This window comes from Vespula vulgaris, chromosome 6 (assembly GCF_905475345.1).
Source record: "Vespula vulgaris chromosome 6, iyVesVulg1.1, whole genome shotgun sequence".
Lineage (NCBI taxonomy): Eukaryota > Metazoa > Arthropoda > Insecta > Hymenoptera > Vespidae > Vespula > Vespula vulgaris.
The window spans coordinates 2,527,392-2,552,111 of NC_066591.1; the positions used below are offsets into that span (position 1 = coordinate 2,527,392).

At 36.6% G+C, this 24,720-nt stretch overlaps 1 protein-coding gene across 1 annotated transcript in view; it reads left to right on the plus strand.

Annotated features, from left to right (window-relative positions):
* Nucleotides 1-24,720, plus strand: part of LOC127064786 (AT-rich interactive domain-containing protein 1B-like) — a 190,591-nt gene that overhangs the window by 22,460 nt on the left and 143,411 nt on the right. The gene's annotated exons all lie outside the window — the stretch shown is intronic.

Genomic DNA, 24,720 nt, shown 5'->3' on the forward strand with positions numbered 1-24,720 from the left:
CTCTTTTCTGGCCCGGTCGATATCCAATTTACAGTTTTGTCACAATCGTATTACCTCGTTTCTTGGAAAAAGTGAGGGAAAGTAGGAATTGCGGAGACTCAATTGCGTCGACGTGAATCGAACGAAAGACGTACTTACATACCTTCTGTCCTTGTTATGTTTCAAAACGATCAAACTGTTCGAGCGCACGTGTCTCCTTTAAATGAAAGACTCTTCGGTTTTTCTTCTTCGTTAAATACAGGAAACATTAGAGCGAGTGAGATAGAGAGATAACAAACAAAGTATAGATAATGATTATTCCGTATATATTATACGTCGTACGTATTTCGTAGACCTTACTAAACTATATTGAAAGAAGCAAAACATATTTATTGTTCTATATAATTCTACGTATTTCATACACCTCACTGAACTATATCGAAAAAAGAAAAACATATTTATTGTTCTATACAATCTCGATCGTAGATGTTCTCAATGATGATCTCAATGTTTACGTTTCTTTCATATTTCGATCTTCGTATTCTCGTTTAGCTCATTAGTCGTAGGTACGTCGTAGAAGAATCAACGTCGTTCGAAGATCGAAGCCCAACGATAAATTTTAACTTTACTTTTATACTTTTCCTTTCGATGTAAGTAATTTTTAATTATTATAATTCTTTTATTAAGCAGCACATAATTATATCTTAAATGATTAATGTATATACCTTATATACGTGTGTATATATATGTATGTATAACCAAGATTAGAGTGGTAATTGGATAAAAATCCAATAAGTTCCATCGATTCTTTCGTCTTCTTCTTCTTCTTCTTATTATTATTATTATTTCAACAATTATTATTTTATCGTGATAATTGTTACGTAAGAATATTTATGATCACGCGATAAATCTTATTGTTACAATCTAACCGACGTATCGTATTAAACGAAAGTTTCTTTAGACAGGAGAATGGATTGTCCTTTGTCTAATCGCATTCTATTCTTGACTAGATCGATCGATTGACAATTTTTCTGCGTAATTTCATCGAATAAAAAAAGGAAAAATTATTTTGAACGTTACGATCTCAATCGTTTCTTTCTTCTTTTCTTTTCTTTCTTTTTTTTTTTTTTTTTTTAATACGAATCGACACAGGACCTCTGCTTTATTTCTTATTCTATCTGTCTCTCTCTTTCTCTTTCTTTCTCTTTCTTTCTCACCGTTTTAGAAGAACTCGACAATAATGCGTGCGTGCCCGAATGTAATTGAACGCCGTTATACTCCCTTTATTTCCCTTCGTTTCGTTTTTTTACGAGCGAAAACGGGAAACGACGATTGCTAGCGACTATTTTTATTTTTCCACGTAACTGTCTAACATCGTATCCAGGATACGCATATGGATACTTACGCTTATGATCGTAAGAGATAGCAATATTTATCGGTTGAATTATTGTGTAACGGAATTTTTCACCCAAGAAGCTACAATATTGATATTTTTTTTTCTCCATTTATATATATGTACGTACTAGTACGTGATGTGTATATATATATATATATATATATATATATATATATATATATATAGACATGAAAGATTAATTTCTTGGATCGAGCAGATTAAGATTTCGTAGCGTTTTTTCTTTTTTTTTTTTTTTTATAAAGGAGAGACGATGATTGAGTAACGTCGAATCTCGTTGAGATTCAAAGCACACTAGCGCAACCTTAATGATCATGGATGATGTTAATAATAGTAGTTTCAGTGATTGCTCTGCGACCAATTTCACGGCCACTCGGTTTTTTTTTTTTTTTCTTTTTTTTTTTGTCTTCTAACGTATCTCGATGATCACTACACATGTTAGTTCGTATTTATACGTATATGCGTACATACATATGTATGTAACATACAGTTGGAAGAAAGAGTGAGAGAGAAAGACAAAGCTACCGATGGAAACGGCAAACGACTGGGACGTTTAATAACGACAGAGAACAGCACTGAAATTCAACCATAAAATCATTAATCGCATCGTTTACCCGCTTACGATTTACCGAGCAACGAGGAAGTAGCTAGCTAAAGGGAGGAGCCAAGAAAAGGCCACACAACGACGAACGGTGACCAACCGTTAATGATGACGAATGATCTACTTTTTCTCTTTATAAAATAAATTTTTAAGAAAAAGGAGAAGAAAAGAAAATAACAGATAAATTCGCGGATAAGAACTCGTACTTTATAAATATTGCCGTTTGTTTTTCTTTACGGTTAATTGTTTGTAGAGGATAATTTAATCAAATTTATCAATCGATAGTCTCTTCCGACTAGTCATTGAAATTCACGAAATTAAAATTCATTCGAAATCTTGTATATTTCTTTTTACTATTATTATCTTTTTGTTTTTTTATTTCAAAAATAGACGAGCTTGTCGGGTCTTACTTTTTAACTTCTTCTTCTTTAATTTTAACAAATTTGCTTTTAATTAAAAGAAAATATTTTTTCTTCTTCTTTTTACAGAGACGTCAACGGTATACTGCACTTTCGAATCGTTAATTATTTATTCCAACGTTATTATTTTTTATTTAAGAAAAATATATAATTTTTTTTTCCTTCTTCTTTTCTTTTCTTTTTATCTTATATATATAAATGTCAACGAAATATTATACTTTCGAATAGTTAATTTGTTCGAACGTTCTTAGAGATACGAATCGACCTTAATTCATACGACTACCTAGCTGAATTGATCTCGTTCGCGAGTGTGCCACGACGACGTTCTCGCTAAAATTAGCGTGAACGAGAGTGCACGCGCTCGAGTAGAGCAAACGCTGCACGCTTCTACCTAAGAGAGAAAGAGAGAAATGCATTTCTTTTTTCGTTTGATTTTGTAAAAATACGATATGGAAAATTTTCCGCTTGAACGAATTGGATTACTCTAATATTTAAATTTCTCACGTGATTCGTCACGCGAATCGTCATTTTGTATGATATAAGTGTTTTAATTATAAGTGTTTTAACGATTTGCTATTTCTTTTTCTTTTTTTTTTTTACATACTTATTCATTAAACACTCACAAGCGATCAGAGGATTTGTTTTGTTAAAAAATTTAACGGTATAAAATGATAAAGTTTCTGCTTCGATAAATACCTGCTATATATTTTATGTTGCAATATAAGAAAATAAATTGTTTTTTTTTCTTCTATTTTTTTCTCCCTTTCGTTTCCTTCAATTTTCATGATAGTAAATGATCTCAATTTTCTGCTTCGATAAATATACCCTATATATTTGCAATTCTTTTTCTTTTCTTCTAACGAAGGGTAGAGATTTCTGAAAAAATATCTCTAAATTACATTGACCAATAAATCTCGTCAATTATCGTTAAAATTCATTTACACAGATACACATATAATAGTTATTGTAAAGAGAGAGAAAGAAAGAGAGAGAGAGAGAGAGAGAGAGAAAAAATTAGAAACAAATCGATTTATTTTTGCGTAATAACAAATAAAATTCTAAGATGTCTCAAATTCGAGGACGAAACGAATCGAACCGACTTTTTTTTTCTTTTCCTTTTTTTCCTTTTTTTCGAGAGCATCACACGTAACTCTACGTCACTTCACGAAGTTCGTTTCGTACGAACACGGAACTACCGTAATCCTTCCTCGATGATGGGACAATGGCTACCATTGGTCGCAAATGAGACGGACAAGCGACTCGTTATTAGTTATTCGACTGGTCACCGACAAAAAAGCCAATAATTTCACCGGTGGCGGCTCTAACGACGAGAGAAGCGACAAAAAGCTCAATCTATCAAATTGTCACTGGCCTTTCTATTTCATAGCTCCCCGCCATCCTAATAAGCAATCTTCTTCAAGAAAGAAAGAGCGAGAAAGAAAAAGAGAGAGAGAGAGAGAGAGACAGACCGTATACCGTAAACCGACATCCAGCAGCTGAATGGGTTCCGGCCGGTACTGACTACCGATTGCCGACTCCGATCACAGGGCCGCTTCTATCTTTTTCTCTTTACGATCTATTCTAAAAAATATTTGAATCTATCCATTTTAAACTTAAGTTCGTATGCGCTAAGATAATTTGATATAAGTATTCCGGAAACTACGAATCTTCTTCGCACGATAATTAAATTCGATCAGAAAAATAATTTCGAAGATAATTTAATGACTTGCGATATTAAAAGGTTTATGATAGCAACGTTTTTCTTTTCTTCTTTTTTTTTTGTTTCTCTTTCGAGAAGACAATTATTGTTATGAATTAATAGATAGAAATTAATTTTATTCGTATTTATTGGCGATAAATATTTCAGTATAAATCGGTCCCTGTCTGTAGAAAACTGTCCTTCGGAATACACACCGACCACGAGCCAGACGATCAGTACGACTACCGTATTTTCTTGTAATGATTCGTAGTGTAAGGATGGACATCGTACCGGTAGTTAATAATTCCTTGATGTCGTCCTTTTGTTTTCGACGACATATATTCATAGGAACGTGTCTTTTAGCAATCGTAGTCAGCGTCACGTTACATAAAACGACATTTCATTTACTTAAGACACTTTATCGGAGGCTCGTTAATTATTTCCGAGAAATGAGAAGACGACGAAAAACGAATTAACGAGCTTTCGATCGGAAATGATTGATTGTACGACACTTTCGGTTGGATTCGTTCGCGATACTTAATGATTTATCGTCTCGAAAATGTTAATGCCGCGCAGCTAATTGCTTGGGAAGAAACGATCAAGAGAAAGATAACGTGCACTTAATAGAAGAAAAAAGAAAAAAAATGAAAGAGAGAGAGAGAGAGAGAGAGAGTCTCAGTGACCTTTCGTACCACCTTCGGGGCTAGATCGTGCCGAATGTGAGCATCGATGAGTCATTCTTTACGTGCCAAAGTATATTTTCAACGCTGACATCACGCGTAATCCTGTTGATCAAGTTCAACGTCGATCGATGTTGAACGCGTATAGGCAAGGTAATTAGCCCGTCGAGGAAATTGTTATACGTATTATCTCGATTAACGAGATTCTAACATTGTACTTGAATATCCTGAACGAATTCACAATCTGAAAAGAGATGAAACTAAGGTTCTTTCTTAATGAAATTTATCATCGACCTATTAATCGAATTGTTAAATTGTTAGATTCTTTCGTCGACGGTATCGTCGTGTTATAGAATTTTTGAAAAAATTGAGTTAACCAATTAAAAACAAAAAAAAAGAAGAAGAAAAAGAAGAAGAAAAGAAGAAACAGGAACGATCTCTTTTAATAACGTAGAATTTACGTAAGTAATCTGAAAGTAACGATTCAGCAAACACAGCTAGGTAACTATAATAGTTGCACTGAAGGAAGATCATGTAAGGGGTAATAAAATAATCTGGACTTACGATTACGCGACATTCTTGCGACATATTTGGCCGAACGTTATCGCGAGTATTTCAAGGTTAGTGAAGGGCGCATAAATGGAAGACCGGAGTCCAAGCGGGATGTTGTAGTTAAATCCGAAGTAGGACGGACGTAAGGGGTTTACGGGCTTTGGACATCAAGATGAGGTGGTCGCGGATCGTTAGCAGGTCCGTTTTTACTCGGACTTCTCGTCCTCCCCCTTCTCGTTCGTGATCCTCCCTCTTCTCGTACCTTTGACTTGGCTCGTAAGCACGTGGAAAGCCGAGCTGATTGCGAGCTGGCCTCCTACCCAGATCCATGCCTGAGTTACTCGGTTTTACGAGCGTTGCGTGTGGTCGCGCGTTGGAAACTGGTCACTTTCCGGTAGGATATTTTAAATTTAAACGTCCCCGCCAAATAGGCTCCCCATTGGGCGCGATATATCGGATTCCACTTTCGCGGTTTCCTTGCGTTAACTTCGATATATGTATTAATGAAATGAGCTTTATCAAAAGAAATCAGTTTAATGTTATATATATCCATATACACCATTCGTGTGTGTATAAGACATATTTTTATTACTAACTAGAATATTCATTTGATTTGATTTTTTACCCGAAACGAATTAGATATCGAAGAAATCAAAAAAATATTTAGAAAGGAAAGAGACTTAAAAATGTCTAGGTAGCTACTGTTAATACCTCATTGAACTATCTGAAATAAATATGTACGAGTCTCATGGTGGTCTGAATTTATATTACGTCATTATAAACCAATCTAAATTATGTAAACTTCATAAAAATGATCTTAGCACAGTGAGAACGGGTTTGCCCGATATGAAACTGGGATACGCGTACGTACATATCTACGTATCGACGTGTTTACCAGCTGCCGCGGTAAGCTGAAAGAATGTGGTTTTGCTCGTCTCGGCTTAGCGAAGGTATTTGCTTTATGCCGAACTTCTCTTGCGTGAAACATTAAAATAACGTATGAACTTGATTTCGAAGCAGCTATTACAGACTTTTGTCCTTACTATTTGCCGATCGAATCTCATTATGCCCCGTGTCCAATCAGAAAGTAGTCCTATCTGTGTATTGTAAGACGTAAGATAAAAAAAGTTGACAGTGAGTTCTTGTATTCAAAAAAAAAAAAAAGAAGAAGAAAAGATATTAATAAAAAAAAGGAGAGAGAGAAAGAAAAGAAAAAAGGTTAGACGGATTCGTCGATATTCGATGGATTATTCACGGAAATACAATCCAAAATATATTTGAAATGATAAATTTCTTTTTAGCTGAGGTAATGTCATTGATAAAGCTTATAAAATTTTGTTCGAAAAGAGAAAATTTGAATAAAGTCACGCAATCGATTTCGGGCAATTTTGGTAGTAAAATCGGTTTTGGCAACGTACCTATTGTACCTACGTACATCACCGAAACGTGCTACGTATTATTAATGGTGTCACGTATGGTGGAACGTATGCACACCGTCTCATCATGGACAATAACCCAAGGCATTGTGCGATCGGAGATTGCGTAAGATCGGGGCCATTCTTTCGTTAATCGGAAATAATCATACGTTTTAAGGATACGAAATTACAGTCTCGTAAAATAGCCATGACCGATCGCACAATAAATATGATAAATTAATACGCCGCTCTTTAAAGAGGGAACCACTTTTCTCTTATAGGGCCGTAATAAAAGCTGTTTACATGCGCGGTTATAAATATATTACGAAGTCGAAGTAGGCCAAATACGTACGTGGTATTTTAATACTCGTGCATTTTCTGTCCACGTAAATTTTCTTTCTCTCTTTCTCTCTTTCCTCTCTTATCCAAGAATCCTTTTGGAAACTTGTACTTTCCGTACGATTACGAATCCTTACCCGTTATTTGAGAAGCCCGAAACGAATGTACAATTTTCTTTTAATTTCGGCCAAACTCTTAAATCCTTTCGTTTATCTTCTCTCTTGATTTTTCGGAATGACGGCGAAGACGGTTTCGAAATTTCAAGATACGGTCGTTCAAGAGGCCAACGTAGCCAAGAAAAAGACTTCGTAGAAGAGAAGAAGACAAGAAAAGAAGAAGAAGAAGAAGAAGAAGAAGGAAGAGAAGCAAGAAAAGGAGAAGAAGGTAGAGTAAGGGATTAGGTCGTGGGGGTTGGGAAGGTGAAGTAGTCGGGGGTGGTAAAACGGGAGGAGGAACATCTGCGCCCTTAATTATTTTACAGATTTAGTAGATCGTTATGGCTTGTAAAATTACTTCCAATTTCACGCCCTTAAACTTATTTTATCCGCGCGTTAGCTGCCTATCGGTGCATCGCCGCAAAAGCTTTCGAAGGATATTGGGCATCCTTCGTGGCTAAATTAATGGCCCCTTGTTTATGACTGCATCGACACGCAACGATTCCGTCTCGGATTCCCGTATATACGATGGATAATATGATTCTCTCTCTCTCTCTCTCTCTCTCTCTCTCTCTCTCTCTCTTTCTGCTTCTTCTTTTTTTTCCTCTTCTCCATCATCTGTTTCTCGATACTACGATCAAAATTCATCGTTAAAATTTAGGAATGTTATATTTTTCAACCCTTTTATCATCTACGCTCCGTTTTTACGATAAATTAATTTATTGTATTTACGAATATACACACGCGGTGGCATATAGAAACGTATAGGAGTATGAGAGAGTTAGTAAATCGTTGCCGACATTCGTCATATTCTTTTTTCTACCCGATATCGATATTTAATCGATTAGATTTTCTTGAAGCGAGTCGCGTTCCTCGAAGTGATCTTGTGCAAGAAGAAATTAAGAACGACGACTGTAATAAGGAGTGTAAGTAATATCGGCTCGGGAAAAAAGAAAAGATTAAGAGAAAAAAGGAAAAGAAAAGAAATGAAAAAAGAAATCGAGAAAATGTACAATTTCATTGGTGGCAGTGTTGCACGACTAATTTTTCTTCGATGTCGTGTTATTTTATAAATGTGTCCGTCCTTTAACATATCCACACACACACACACATACATACATACATATCTACAGACTCGTAGCATAGAAACAATCAAACTAAGGAGATTATACTACGCAGCAACCAACGAGTAACTACAATGTAAGAAAGAATCGTAATCGTCGTTGCGTAACGCTGATGCGAGACTAAGCCGCGTCGTGCTCTTGTCATCTAATTTAATGCTAATCATGGAAGATAGAATCTCGCGATCCGTTCTACTCGTCATCTCCGTCATCCTCGTCGTCGTCGTCGTCGTCGTCGTCGTCATCGTCGTGGTCGTCGTCGTTGTCTTCTTCTTCTAATCGTGACAACTCGTTTATGTATAATCCTTCAGAAGCACGGAGACGACTAGTCTCACATCTCCATATATACTTCTTCCCCTTTTATTAACATCGTGCATTTTAAATGAATACCGTGGGAACAAGAGCGCAATTCTAATTACCACGAGTGTTGTTACCACACCTTTGTTCGTCAAAAACATGAGCGCAAAACTTTTATGCGTGATACTTTCGTGAATTTGTCGTTCTATAATATTTTTCTCGAGTGATTATAAATAAGTATTTTCGTTAATAATTCTTTACTCCTGCGAATGTTCGTACAAATTATATCGAACAAGAAAAAAAAAAGGAAAGAAAAAAAAAGGAAAAGAAACGGAGGAAGAAGATACTCGGATCAACGAAAGAGATTATTTTATTTTCTATTAACAAGAAACATAGACTCGATCTTGGATAATAAAATTCACGAAGGCGTATTGTTCGAGTATCATCTCGAAACCGATGTTCACGGTTTGAAACGATAAAAGGCTATCGATTCGTCATCGCGCAATCTGATAGAATTAAAAAGAAAATAGAAAATATATATACACGTATACATAAGCTTACATATATATGTAATTACGATCGTTTGAAAGATTTCGCGAGTCCGCGATACGTTTCACGAAGAATATTCGTTCGAACGAGGTTAAACATATCGAGATAAATCTACTTACATGTATCTATACATACGTACATATCTACATGCATACGTACATACGTGCATAGATAGATAAAGATTTTACGCGAAACACTAGGACAGAATCGGAATCGAAAATCGACGAGGGGAATTATCCTCGCGAATAGCGACGCGCGACTACCGGATGCTGAGAGTCGGGGCACGAATCACTGTAATTTAATAAATTGCGATAGCTGCCGTCCCGGGGCAAATTGTAGCATAATCATTCATTAGTAGGTCGTGACTTAGCGTCGGTACTCGCTAACGTGAGTTAGTGTGCGTTCCTATCGATGTTTCTCTCTCTCTCTCTCTCTCTCTCTCTCTCTCTCTCTCACTCTTTATTTACGTGTATATAAACGAAAGAGAGAGATAGAGCTAGGCTATAGACTTTATCTGAAGCTCTTCTCTCATCGATGCGGTTGACCGACTCTTATACACGTTTTCTCTCTTTCTCTCTTTCTCTTTCCCTCTCTCTCTCTCTCTCTCTCTCTCTCTCTCTATCTTTCTCTCTCTTTCTCTTTCTCTCTCTCTTTCTCTTCTTCGAGTCTATACATTTTACTTAGAAACGACGTGAAACGATCAAAGAGAAGTCGTAAACTTCTCTCGATTCTTCCCTACGTGGAATCTTAATTCTACGGTGGAACATCTATAGATCATGTAATTACAAGTGCCACCAGTGTGTCCTCGACTCATTCACCTTCGCACGATCCGACATCGCAAATTCCTCTGAGGACAGTAGGACACCTCGTTGTACCTCCTTCGAGCCTTCCTTTCCTCTACGGTTCACTTGCAACAAACCTGATAATATTAATGATATCTTTATCTTATCGTATAGTAATGTTATACTCGAAATATACATGTAAAATATCATTATTTAACTAACCTCGATATCGTTCTCTCTTTACTTCTTTCTGAAACGATTTATTTGATATTTCACTTAAACGGATTAAAAACTTGTTGAATAATTAATTATTCAAGGGACCACACGCGTGGCGAATGTACTACGAAAGGATTTGATCGTCTATTTCTTTTTTTTTTCTTTTGTTTTTTTTATTTACTAGTAAGATAAAAAGAGAGAAAAAGAGAGATATAAAAAGAGGTAATAATATTGACCACGAATGCCTTTGATCGATGAAATCTCGATCAAGAAATGCCACGTTGTTATTAGCCTCGCACTAATTTCTCATAATTAGCCTACGTGGTAATGAAGTTATTGCCGGTTCACGTGTAACGAATTACACGTTCTTTTGCATAAAACGCGAGCGGAAAAGACGGTATAATACGACGTCGTTAAGTGATGATTAACGGAACACGATTCTCTCCATCCTATCGGGCTCGAGCGCGAGTCAACCGATTTCTTCGAATTTTAATGAAACCCAAAAAAAGAGCACGAAAATTGAGTACTCGATTTCTTTTGCACTCTCTTGATGAGATGCATTAAGAGAAACAAATTTTTCAACGCTCGCCACGCAAACTTTTACGAGCTTGATACCAACCGAGAGTCGACGCTTAATTTTTTTTTAAACGAACTATCAAATTTCGTGAATCATCTTCAATTAGCCGCACGACTTTTTCTTTTTTCCTTTTCCTTTTTTTTCAAATCGACCGCATTTTTTTCTCTCTCTCTCTACTTTTTTTCTTTTATTTTTTCATCTTTATTAATCTAAACGCTAACGAAAACGTTTACTTCGCATTTACCAAATACTATCCAAGATTGTTATTATTATTATAAATAGAAATTATTTTGCGATGAAACGTTAATGAGAAAATTCGAAATAGAGAGTTATTGTACTTGTAATATTAATTTACCAAAGAAATGATCCCTATTTCTTACATAAATGTATACATATATATATATATATATATATATATATATATATATAAATTTCATGGATTAGACGCAATACGATCATTGGATAATAATGCGCTAAAGAAAAAAATTGTTATATGCATTGCATAATCTCGAAATTATTCTCGATAAAAGAAAAAAAAAAATTTAATAAATGATCATCGAAGTATTGTTGGAATACGTAAATCATTACGATTAATCACGATGGAATGATCTCTCGAACGATTCATAGAAAAAAGATCGATAATAATTAGTCGTTTCTAAGATGTTCCAATCGATGAATCGATTTCAGTTCGACGATGCGATAGAAGCTGAGAGAAGATCGATAAGACCGATCTCTTGATAGCTCAATCTCGACGAGATCGACGTGGATGTTGCCTTTATCCTACAGAAAAACTGGAAGCCCAGGGCTATGGTGGTCGCGTGAAAAGGGTCTCGGGGTAGGTATACGTCGTCGCTCGAGAAAATTACAGAGTTCATTGTTTCGCATCGGCCCTCTTGACGGAGAGGAGTTTTATATTTCACCCAGTCTCGTCCCCTTTTTTTTCTTTTTCGTCTTTTTATTACGGTGCGCGCAGAAATCGGCGGATATACGGTAATATCGCGATCGACGTCTCGACGTTTTACGTGTTGGACAAAGGAAAAGAAAAGATAAAGAAAAGAGAAGAGAAGAGGAAAACAATGAAACAAAAACAAAGAAAAAACAAGCAGATAGTATGAAAGATACTCGAATTAATAATTCGTAACAATTAGCAATTTTTTTGTTTTATCGAGAGATCAATTGAAACGTAACTCGTCGTTGATTCTTTTATTTTCTATATCTATCTATATATTCGATCGACGTGGGTAGGTACTTACTTAGTAGATATATCAATATTCAACATTAACATTAGTTAATTATTTCCTAAAGAATATATAAATACGTCAGAGTGAAGTGTTACGTGCATTGAGAAATGAAATATAACGAGGGAAGAAAATTCCAGAGAATAATTTATTCCTTCCAAAACGAATTCAATTAGCTCGTGAGGGTTAATTATCTGATCTAATGAAACGATAATGAACGTATGAGGTCCTCAATGTAAACTGGCTTACGTCACTCTCTCATTTTCTTCGACAGAGTTAGCTCGAAAACTCGTTCGTTTTTATGAGCGTGACGAATCGAATCGTCATACGTACTACATACATACGTAAGAACATTTTTCTCGAGTATAATTATCGAACGTGGGTTGTCCTTCTCACGTGTAAAAATGCGAGATCACAAAGTTATAGAGCGCAAACTCAGCTGTATACTGTAAAGTACTTACTTACTTACTTATTTACTTATGCACTTACGTATTCATGCGTGTATATGTAAGTAAGTAACTAAGTAAGTAAATAAGTAAGTAAGTAAGTAAGTAAGTAAGTATTTACCTATATCGTATGGAGGTATATACGAGTTTGTACAGGAAAGTATCAGCATTGTTGTTATCTGAACTCTCGACAGATGGGAGACAGAAACGAGGGAGAAAAAAGCGAGTTTCTAAAGTTCGTCGTGAGGACGAACGCGCGCTCGCGCGCGCACCTGTTTCGAGAGTCGAACGAGCGTGCGCGAAAATTATTTGTCATGGCATATGGCGAGTAAACGATAGCCTATTCACCATCGTGAAATTCCATGAGGATAAATACGGATACAATATAGATATACGTAAATAGAATAATCCATGACTTCCGGTATAAATATGTATAATGTAAGTAGATTCGAAGAGTTACTCTCTCTCTCTCTCTCTCTTTTCTTTCTTCTCTCTCTCTTTCTTTCTGTCTTCTTTTTTCATCTCGAATATCAGGAGTTCCCAGGTTGTAATCGATGATCACTCCACCCTACTTATCTAACGTGTTAGACGTCATTAAATGCATCCGTCGCAAAAGGAAAACGTCGTCTTCGGTGAATCATCGAAGGATCAAAGAGCAAATTGCACGGCCGTAAGTTACTACCATAATTTATATTTATTCATGAGTCGTCCTTGTTCTTTCCTTCTTTTTTCCATATTTCTCGAAGCAGAATCACGATTGGAGAAATAGATACTTATATATAAAGACATGTACACATACACGCATACGCACACGTATATATGCGACGAATGAGTACGTCGGCATCGTTCCGATCGCGTTACCCGATCCGTGTCGCGAGCTCGGTCCGCGAAATAATTGTAATTATCCGTGATCGTGGATGAGAGAGACGGGTAGAGGGAGAAATAGAGAGAGAGAGAGAGAGAGAGGAAAAGAGAGAGAGAGAGAGGTAAAGAGAGACCACCGTTAAAGCGCTCATAACTCATCGATCATTTACATTTGTACTACGTGTCTCTCGCATCCGCTTGACTACCTCTCGTTCGCTCGAGTACATCCGGTAGAAAAACCAAATGACGCAAGTCGCTTAGTCTCTGGAGCGAGACGCGATCTTCTTTATTTTTTATATTTTTCTTTTTTCTCCTCCTTTCTCTCTCTCTCTCTCTCTCCCTCTCTCTTTCTCTTTCTCTATTTTTTTCTAAATTCTCGTGGAATCCTCTTCATTTCTTCGAACTTCAATATTCGATCCATACGTAATACCACTATAAAAAAAAAAAACGGATTCCTTACATTACATTATTTATATTTATTTATTAGGTTTTGTTTCCCTTTAATGTAAAGTTGATAAAGTATTCGGATGCTTCTGAAAATTTTTCCACTGAAAAGTTTTCTTTACTCTTTCTCTTTATCTCTCTCTCTCTCTCTCTCTCTTTCTCCTCATCTTCTTTTTTTCGCTGTTTTTTCATCTTCTTTTTTTTCCTCCTCCTCCTCCTCCTCCTCCTCGTGAAATTTAAGAGGATTTCCATCGAGTATCGATGATACTCGAGGAACTACCCGAAGGGTACGAGAGTTTTGTAACTTCTATTGGAACCTATCGAAATGTTTGCACTTTTAAGGCGCTCTTCTTGACGTTGATCGCCGTAAACAAGGATCGAGATGGGGAAATAATCTCAAGATCTTTTGGTAAGGGACCGCGTTTTTTTCTACCGAGCAAGGTTCCTTCTAAAAGAAAATTTGTGATTTCTTAAAGGATCCTGATTAACGTAATTCATTCGATCGAGATTTTCACGTAGTACAAGTTTCATCGTATTCGACGATTTTTTTATTTGTCAAAATACTATAAATTTTATCGAATAATTCATTGATTTTTTTTTTTTATGAATCTCTACGTATATACTTTTTATTAATAAAATTCAATTGAAGGTATTATCTAGTAATTGATACAATTCCTTTAATATTATTATCTTCGTATTTGTGTTACGGTACAAGTTCATTAACGATTATTTCCAGTAATTTTGCGACGGTCACGAGAGAAAAGTAATTCGCACGGAAGCACTACCGTCTTTCGATCAATTATCAATTATAATCGATATCACGAGCGCCGTTTAATCTCAGAAACCACGGTCCGGCTGGCAGGAGCTACGATCCGTAACAGAATCGATGTCTCTCACGGATTGGATCGACATAGGAATCGTTCGCAATTAATACGATATATATATATATATATATATATATGAGACTGTATATACAGATACATATATCTATGTCCATATCTACATATAGATGTATACGTATATATAAATCGTATTTGCACTGAACGAGATAGGGATATAGAAATGTGAGGAAAGCTTACATATAATTCCAAAAGTTACCTTCATCGAGCGATATGCAGTTAGGTTTGCTCTAGTCATTAGGTTTCTCCACTCCTCGATCGTATACCTTTTTTGAAGAGTGATATACTAAATATCGATTATCATAGATTTTCTTATTTACCAAGTACTCGTATACGACTTCCTTACTCAGATACAAAGTATAAACTAGAATAATGATAAAGAAAATCTGGAGTGCCGATCTAACTCTCGAGCTTAAGTTCGAACGCTAATTGGCGACGAGCCCTCTAATGAAAATCGTTCGTCCGTAGGTGAATTGTCTTATTATATTTCCTTTTTCTCTTTTTTCTTTTAAGAAGTAAGAAGGAATTTCATTGGGAAGGTCTTAATGGACATCATCATATCGATAGATATAAATCGATAACCTATCATGACCTCGTATAGCTACCGCGAGCTCCTTTCAGGATATTTAACACGCTCATCTCGATTTACCTTCGTTTTCTGTAATACTGTGTTACTTCGAGCGAGAAAATCTCGAGTATCGGTTTCCGGTATCTATTAATATGTACGAATGATAAACGTAATTGCCTGGCGATCGGAGGTCATGGAGATATAATATATAATCGCGATAATCGATAAAAATAACTGGAGCTTTTTTCCTTTCCTTTATTTTCTTTCTTCGATTGTTCTTTTTCTTTCTTTTCTTTCTTTCTTTCTTTCTTTTTTCTTCTCTCCTTTCTTTTTAAATAAATAACGATATACCTCATTATCCGTGGTATAATCTTACGTATAAATCTTAGAAATAATTCGTAGAAACGAAAGCATAGAAGGTGTACCTACGGTGCACACCGTTGTTCAGTTCTCTATTGCACGGTCTATCATTTATCAAAATTACCTAAGAGAAAATTTCAGTTCCTCGTTCGCGTAGGAGCTCCTCGAAGAGTAAGGAGAAAAAGACAGAAAGAGATGGAGAAATAGTCGAGCGTTGTGTGTGCGGCTAGCGGAACGACAATACGCAAATTAGTATATCGTCTCTGTGAAACGGCACGCTCGAGAGAGTCCACTGTGTATCCTCTCGCGATTCGTATTCGTCCGCGTGTTGTTGTGCCGCCCACGCACAACGAAAAGGAGAAAAGGCTGCTGCCACGGGGCAGTTTAGAGGCGAGCTCGCGCGCCTTTATAACGAGCTTCGCGGGTGCAGGTGTATTCGAGAGAGAGACAAAGAGAGAAAGAGAGAGAGAATACATTGGGCGTGGTTCCACTCTATTCCTTGGTTATTCGTGTTCCGGATAGATCTGCTTCGAAGGAGCCAACATCGTACATAGGACCGACCTTTTCGAAAGCTCGATCGTGGGATCGACGTGAATCATTGAGAAAAATGATTTTTCTTCCATTGTATGAGACTCGAGACTCGAGAAAGTATATATGTGTGTATATATATATATATATATAGCTATTGGATTTATGCGTAACGTTACCTAACGTGTGACGTGCGTGTCTCGTGCGAAAATAATAGTTGCTCTGGAGATTAGAAATATTTGTAAGATTTCGAATAGGTAGATGCTTGAAGTCAAATCCTGCGATAATTAATTATGTATATATACATTTTTGTAGCCATACGCTAAATACTTTATATATGTGTTGTATAACAATTGGATTGTTTAGAATATATTCATTGTGCTTTTGATAGCACCTGCAATGTTCGTGGAACGAACTTCTTTTTATTATTGTTTTATATATATAATAATTACAAACTTGATGAATATCGGGTTTATTGAAATATCTGTGTATTATAATATAAATAATAATCTCGATTAATATACGCATCGATATATTTAATTACTTTTCATCGGTTATGGCGATGATAATTGATCTGTTTAACCTGCTTTCATACTTTAACGTATTGATAAACGTTAACACATAGAACAGAATGTCTCTTATTAATTTCTCGTTAAAAATTTGAATTCCATGAAAAGCGTGAGAAAGATTTTGACATACCATGCTGATTTCGATAGCCTCAGGACACGGGAGAAACGATGGTGGCGAGGAAGACGCTTAACGAGCGACGTCGAATTTTTTCTCAACCCTCTCTTCTCCCCTCTCCACTCACCCTTTCGCATCTCGCTCGACGCAATTAGACTCCGTCCCGTTCGTCGAAGGGACGCGAAGAGCGATGGCGCCGCACGCTAAATTGCAACCGGCCGGTGCCCTTTTTTCTTTTTTACCTGTCTGTGAACGTCGCGAATTTTGTTGACATTAAATAAATGTCGCTCAAAATTTAAGATGAGAATTCTTGCGTTATACAAATTACAGTATGTAGATATCACGTTAATTTGTCATCGGACAGTTGTCAATTAATAGGAAATATACAATATCGTATATTAAAGATCACTTCCTTATTTTATTCGTGCATAAAATTAATAAAATATCGGATAAATCGATTAGAGAAGAAAGTAAATTCGTCGGAAAAATTAACATTAGATTAAAATTAGATGAGAAAAGAATACGATTAAGATTTGTTTAACTTAAAAAAAAAAAGGAAAAGAAAATGTAGTTTTTAACGTTTGTATATATCCTCGCGATGCACATAAATAATGAATTAACTATTTTCATATCAAATGTATTGATATACCAAGACTTTAAAGTTATGATCATGGACGAAGTGTATTTTACAATGACATATAACGTGCTTTAACCAAATGACAGAGGTTGCGTCGAATACACTCGTAATAATTCCCTCGGCCAAGCACGTATACTCGCGATTGGTTACGGTTAAGGCGACAGCGTTGATTAACAATCTCTTCTCGACTTGAATCATCTCGACTGTCTGTCTGGTCCATTCGAGAGACTCGCCGTTCACGAATTCTACGAGGGACAGAAACGGCAACCACGTGACACGATATTACGAGTGCCAGAGGACATTAGTCAGCGTTGGATAGGAAGATTAAGCCGATGGACTCCCGTTCGTATTGTCCTAACGACGACGGTGTAGTCGCGTAATCGTTTCACGAGTCATTTTAGAACGGATTGCTGACCGGTATTTCTTCTCTCTCTCTCTCTGTCTTTCTCTGTCTCTCTCTCTGTCTTTCATTTTCTCTTTTTACGAGTAGTAGATACGTAAGTGAAAGAGAGAGAAAGAGATAGATATTTCGATGGGACACGCGTCGTCTTTGCTATCGTGATTATCGTGTAACGACCGAAACCTGCCTGTACACATTGAGAATCTCTCACTGTGGAAAGATTATTACGATCCAGTGGCCCTTGAAAAAATAAAAAAGAACACATTGCTCGAGGAAGTAGCACGATGGCCGATAATTAATACTTTACACCTCTCCTTCTTACTTCGTATTTACCTTCTGAAAACGGCTGGTCTATACGATTATCTTGCCACTTGGTTACTACTCTATGTGAAAAAGTGAAAAAGTAAAGGATACTGGCAAGAAGATACTTGCCACTTTCCTTTCGTTTCGTTCTGAATCGATCGATCGATCGATCGATCGATAGATCCTCCCTTCTCATCTCTTCTACCTGACACTTCTTGCGTGAACCATTAGCTTCGAATTCATTTAATGTCAGCGTCGACTGCATCGGCTCGTCAGCAGAAGTTGATAACGATCGTGATATTCCGCGTTTCGAGATGCTTCGAGCTTTGAATTTCCGTTTAAGTACTTATCTATTTGGCTGATCAAGTTTGGAGGACGAATTTTTAATATTTTTACTTGGGTACTAAACTGATAATATTAGGTATTACACTTTTATATATATATAAAATATTCGTGACGATGTTCTGCAAGTTAGTCGAAATTATCAACATGGTTTTAGGTAAGGTCATAAAAAGAAAAAGAAAGAAGAAGAAAAAAAATTTACTTGAGAAAATTTCAACGAATGACTATGGAATTGATAAGGAAATGATTCTCGAATTTCTTCTTCGATGCACTTCGAAATGCGGATGCAGGGAGGTTCACGATACGGGTCGCAAGTAAAGGCAAAGAACTATGGAGAAAGGATCGTGAAATTACAATCCGGTTGTCCACGGAACAAACGGAGGAACGGTACCAGTATGATTCTAATGAGCTCTCTATTGCGTGGCCGACCTTAGGTCACACTCGCTCCTTGCACCGTGGGTGGAAATTAATGTGGTTTTACCTTACTTCACTGCCTCGATAGAATAAGATGTTTAAATACGTGACTTCGCACTTGGCCCGATCCCCCACTATCCCAACCCCCTTCGATTGCATTTTATTATTTTTCACCTTTCACTCGTTCGAAACAACGACCGAAATATCACGTCCTTACCTTTTACTTTCGATCTACCGAACGAAAATCATTTTCATTCGCACAATCGTCCCCCCTCAAAGAATAAATTAAAAAGAAGAAACAAAAGAATTGCAATTGATAAAAAACTTACCACCCTTTAAAAAGAAACAAGAAATAAATAAAGATATAAAAGGAATAATAAAAAATAAAAGAAAAATAAGAAAATTGAAGGAGATAATAGAAGCTATTAGGATAGGAATCCATTGATCGTTGAGATTCTCGATGGATAGCCGATTTCCTGTTCGAGACAGGATCCATCCTTGGCGAGGTCAGCACGTCCGAGCTCGGGACCTACTCTAGCGATGAAAAAGAAGAGGAAGAAGAGGACGAAGAGGAGAGGCAATAAGATAAAATGGCGTGGCCGGGGAGGCTTGTTAATTGCAGTTTAGTGTTCTTGCTCGTAATTAGGTGCACTCGAGCACCTGGATTGCTCGACGAGAGAGGATCTCTCTCTCTCTCTCCCTCTCTCTCTTTTTTCTCTCTTTATCTATCTTGCAAGGTCCAAGTTGCTCGCACGACTCCTCTTGCTCCCTGGTAATTACCGCATCGGCATTGCCCGTCATTGGTTCCTTACCAAGTCGAGACTGCTACCTGCTGCCTGGCCAGGTTACCGACTCCACGGTTTTCTGGTGTTCTTCAAGAACGGTCGCACAGATCGACGACGGTGCAAACGTTCTCACGGAACAGACCACGCGAGCATCACGGAATATCGAGTTGAAGTCGCCTTCGTAATAACTGGAACGCCTCCGTTCTTCTTCCCTCGATTTCGCTTGGAATGCATATCGAAGATAGAGGAAGCAGACGTAATAACGTTCTTACGGCTCGTACCGAGTTCCTATCGAGATATTCGTTGCTTGCACGATCGATTCTATATTTACCCAGAGATACACGGTAAAAGACATTAACGAATAATCGGGCCAATTGAGCTATTAATTATAAACGTAGTCTAAGTTAAAAAGAATATATATATATATTTATTTTTACATTTATTTATCTTATAAATCATGGGCTTAAGATATTTTTATAATTACCTTTATATATACTTTTTATCATTCTACGTTATCATGGTACATCGACATAAAATAAATGATGAGCCGAATTTATTCGGAATTTTTTTTTCTCTTTACTCAATCTACTGTGTCATAATTATTGACACGTTATTGTCATTGATCGATACTACCTGTTTGAGAAATGAAATTTCTATAGAAAATTTATATTTAATCTCGCAAAATGAAAGTGAATGTAACGAGGTAACAGGATGATGATATTGGAAACGAGTTATGCTAAATCAACAGACTTTAAACCGACTCTTTGAAAAAAAAGGATCCTTTGGTGGTCGTTACTCGGTAAGTCTTTGAAAACGTTTTACGACAGTTACCGGATTTACTGAACGCGGGATCGCGACTTCCAGCGAGTTCTCCTTGAGTATCCTGACGGATACGACGGCAGGCGCACGCTTAAACGTTTTCATCCTGTAACGAGCGAATCGAGTCTAATTTGTTTCGAGATAATTTTCGATCGTTATAACGGTACAAAGTGTTTCAGAAAGTTTTTGGTCCTTTCACGTTTCTTCTTTTCGACTTTTCATGATTATTATCCGTACGCTTATATCTTTTTATTTATTTTTATTATTATATATTTTTATTTTACCATCCACCTTTTTTTCTTTTCCTTTTTTTTCCGACTCTCATAACGTCTTAAAAATAAAAGTTAAGTGAGATCGTATTCGTAAGATATTTAATGAAAATTCGATAAAGATTTTTTTAATCGAAGGATGGAAACTTTCGAAAGTCTTATTCTTTTCTTTCTTTTTTTTTTGTAAATTTTCGACAAGACTATCGATGATACGCGAGGTTAATTTCAATTACGTCCCTGACTTTCCGAATACGATGTATAAATCATTTGATGGATGTAAATATCGAGAAAACGTAAGGCAACTCTCTCTCTGTATTTCCTTTTCTTTCTTTTATATTCTCGTGAAAGAGAAGCTTCGGCTTCTCTTCGTCGCAGAGTAAAATGTGTAATACGTAAAGTAAATCGAGCAGTTTGATATTTTTTAGCATTTATCTGGAATCGATATTCAACGCGTGTGCACTCACTCCGTTACCTTAGTTCTCTCCAAGAAAACAGAGAGGAAGAAAGACAGAGAGAGAGAGAGAGAGAGAGAGAGAGAGAGAGAGAGAGAGAGAGAGAGAGAGAGAGAGAGAGAGAGAGAGCGAGAAAGAGAAATAAAATAAATATCAAGATTAGTATCGCCGTTTCTGATCTCTGAGTCACAAGATAACGAGCCGAGCTCGATTGGCGTACGTAAATGTGTAAATGCCTTAGCATTAGATGTGTGTATACCTTCGTATACATGTATGTATGTAGTATATTAGATAGGTGTGTCGCACAGGTAAGGATTACGGGTCTATGCACCAGCTGCAACGTACATTATCATTTCTTAAGTCCCGTTTTTGCATCGACTGTAAAACGGCGAGTGGCTTCATTTTTTTCATTCGATAGGAAGAGAAAGAGAGAGATAGAGGTAGAGATAGAAAGAGAGAGAGAAAGAGATAGAAAAAGCTCTCCTCTTTCTGCGCCATCACCCCATACACACGCGATACATATTTTACAATTTACTCGCCATAGAAAAGCAAACGTTTTTCTTATAACGAGGAGAATCTTTGATGAAGATACGAAGAATCGATAATCCTCGGGTCTCACGCTGTCGTCGGAGTCATCATCGACCAGAAGTTCTTTTCTTTTTTTCTTTTTTTTTTATTTCCAGTAGGTACACGTTCGAATAAAATTTTAATTTGTTGCTTTCTTTTTTTCAAATATACTTCAATGTTAAAATAGGTAATGCAATATGTAATGCGTATAGTAATTCGTTTAGTGGAAACGAAAATCATGGTTTCGATGTTTTCTTTTTTTTTTTTAGTTGATCACAACCGCGAACATGCGATCTTGATTTTAAAAGATTAAAAAAAAAATTTATTTTTTTATACTTTTCTTTTTTTTTCCTTACGAATAACGACAAGAGGAGCAAGACGACGAGTGAAATGATTTATCGTTTCGAAAGAGGGAGAGTCACCGACGACGTAGCAAAGTTCCAGAAGCATCCGCGCGTTACCGTAAAAATAGAGATGTATCCAGATAGACTTTGTAATTATGCGAGCGCACCATGAATAAAGGGGTTTCCCTGTGTTGTTTTAATAAATGCAAAACTCGTTGTGAATATTCATGTCGGTGCTGGATGATTCCTTTTGTCGTTTGTAGCTTCGCTGCAACCTCGTTTCACCCTCCAACTTCATCCTACCCCTCTCTCTCTCTCTCTCTCTCTCTCTCTCTCTCTTACTCACTCTTTTTCTTTTTCTTTTTCTTTTTCTTTCTCTCAACTACCAGCTTACATCGCAAAAGATTAGAAGAAATTCTGAAAAGCAATTGCTGAAGGAATGTTTTCTTTCTTTTTTCTTCCTCTTCTTCTTCTTCTCTTGGAGTAGACTACAGTATAAAAGATAACAAACAATGTAATCATTAATTTTGGACTTTATGGATTGTGAATTTTTTGTTGTCTGTCTTTTAAGTGATACCTATATTACGGAGTACTTCGACGAAGTTTTATATCATCAAATTTTTATTTTCATGTTGCCTTTCAGTAGTAGCTATATATTGTTTTCATATTGTCTTTCAGTAGTGATATATACGATATATGATAATGAAAGGAATAAAGAACTCGTAATATTATTCGCTTCGTTTCGTTGGAATTGTATCTATACGTTGGAATTTCGAGTCGTTCGATCTCTGGATATTATCTTATCTTACTCGTTAGGAGCGTTTAATTTCAAAAAGGAAAATGTTATGTAGGTTTTAATGTTACTTCCTAGGGTAATCAACGAGATAACATTAAACGGGTTTCCTAATCTTAATCTCGCGATTAAAATGGTATAACAGTTAGTTTTCGATTTGGTTTGAAATATCAGGAAAAAGAAATAGATCGTTGGTTATGTGGAGAAAGAAAAATCTCATTGGTCGTGACGGCCATGAAAGAGAAGAAAAGAGAAGAGAAGAGAAGGATGAATTTTTTCTTTGTGAATCCGACGTTGCTAGCTCAGGAAGGTATTATTTACTAAAGTATTTAGCTCGGTTGTCCCCGAATCGTCGTCGCCGGTGCAATTAGCACCTGAACAGTCGTTAACGTGGTCCAAGCTCCTGGGCTTTATGCCTTTTTCGGCCACCACGAAATTCGATTCTACCTTTTTTTTTTCTTTTACATTTTTCTTCTATTTCTTTTCTTCCTTTCTTTTTCTATTCCCTTTCTATCTACCTATATCATCCTATCCCTTTTCTTTTCTTTTCGACTAGCTATCCCCTAGTAAAAGAAATAACTGAAACGCCGCTCAAAAAATATTTCATTGTTATTACCGAAAGTCCGTTCGGATTGTTTGTCCTCACCGGTAGCAGCACTGACCTGCTAAACGAATTTCTGTTTGTCCAGTACCAAAGTTTTCTCCGTTCTGTCTAGCCGACCGACAAACTTCTAAGGCGTTATTTCTTTTCAAAAAACACGAATTTGTTCTTGGATTTTGTCATTTCGAGATATTTATTATCACGACTAGGATACGACTAGGATTCTTTTCGAATGTTCACGTATCATTCTTAGCGTTCATTGAATTATCGATCGTCAATTATAATTTATACAAATTTATTACGACTTCTGTTAAATCTTATACATCTAGTTCCTAGTTTTACGTTCGATCAATTATAATTTTCAGACGCACGATCATCCTCGACGTACGAGGAAACGAAATAAAAAACAAAGAAAAAAGAAAGAAGAGATATCGAATACCAATCATAATTTATCGAAGAAGTCGATGATTTTAAACAGTGTCGTCGTGTTTTCTCTTGAAAAGTTTATATCGAAGGAACGCGTTTCGGCTTTCTCGATGATAAAGTTCGAGATAATAAAGGATTGTATAAATAACAAAGGAGACTAAATTAGGCCGAATTATCCGTCCGTATCATTTTTCATCGTACAAACGAGTGGTAGGTAAACCGAGAGAAGGGAGAATACTCCTAAAAACAAGTTTCGAACAGTTTTATGCCGGTCCTGGGACGCACCGCGATGGCGGCCGCGATTTTAAAGTACGGTGCATTAAATGCACCGGTGGTTCGAGCCACGGAACGGTTCTTAATTTCTTATTGTGTATTAACATGCCACACGTGTGTGATCACGCGAACAGTATCGCGCTTCGGACTTTTGTTTTTATACCGGAGGACCCGTGTGGGAGCACGGCAGCTGTGCATTTCAGATAATACGAACCGGCCGCGTTAGCGATGTGTGTGCGAGCATTACGTTTGGTCACGTTATCGATAAGAAGCTCATCGTATATATATATAAATGTGTGTGTGTGTATGTATATATGTACATATATATATATATATGTATGCTTCTAACGCATATACGGCCATCGTCCTTTCCGATCTTATCTATAAGAAATATCGAAAAACACGTTCTGATTCCGTAGCAATGCTAACGAGTGCTCTTTATAAGTTTAGAAGAGTTTGTGAACGATAT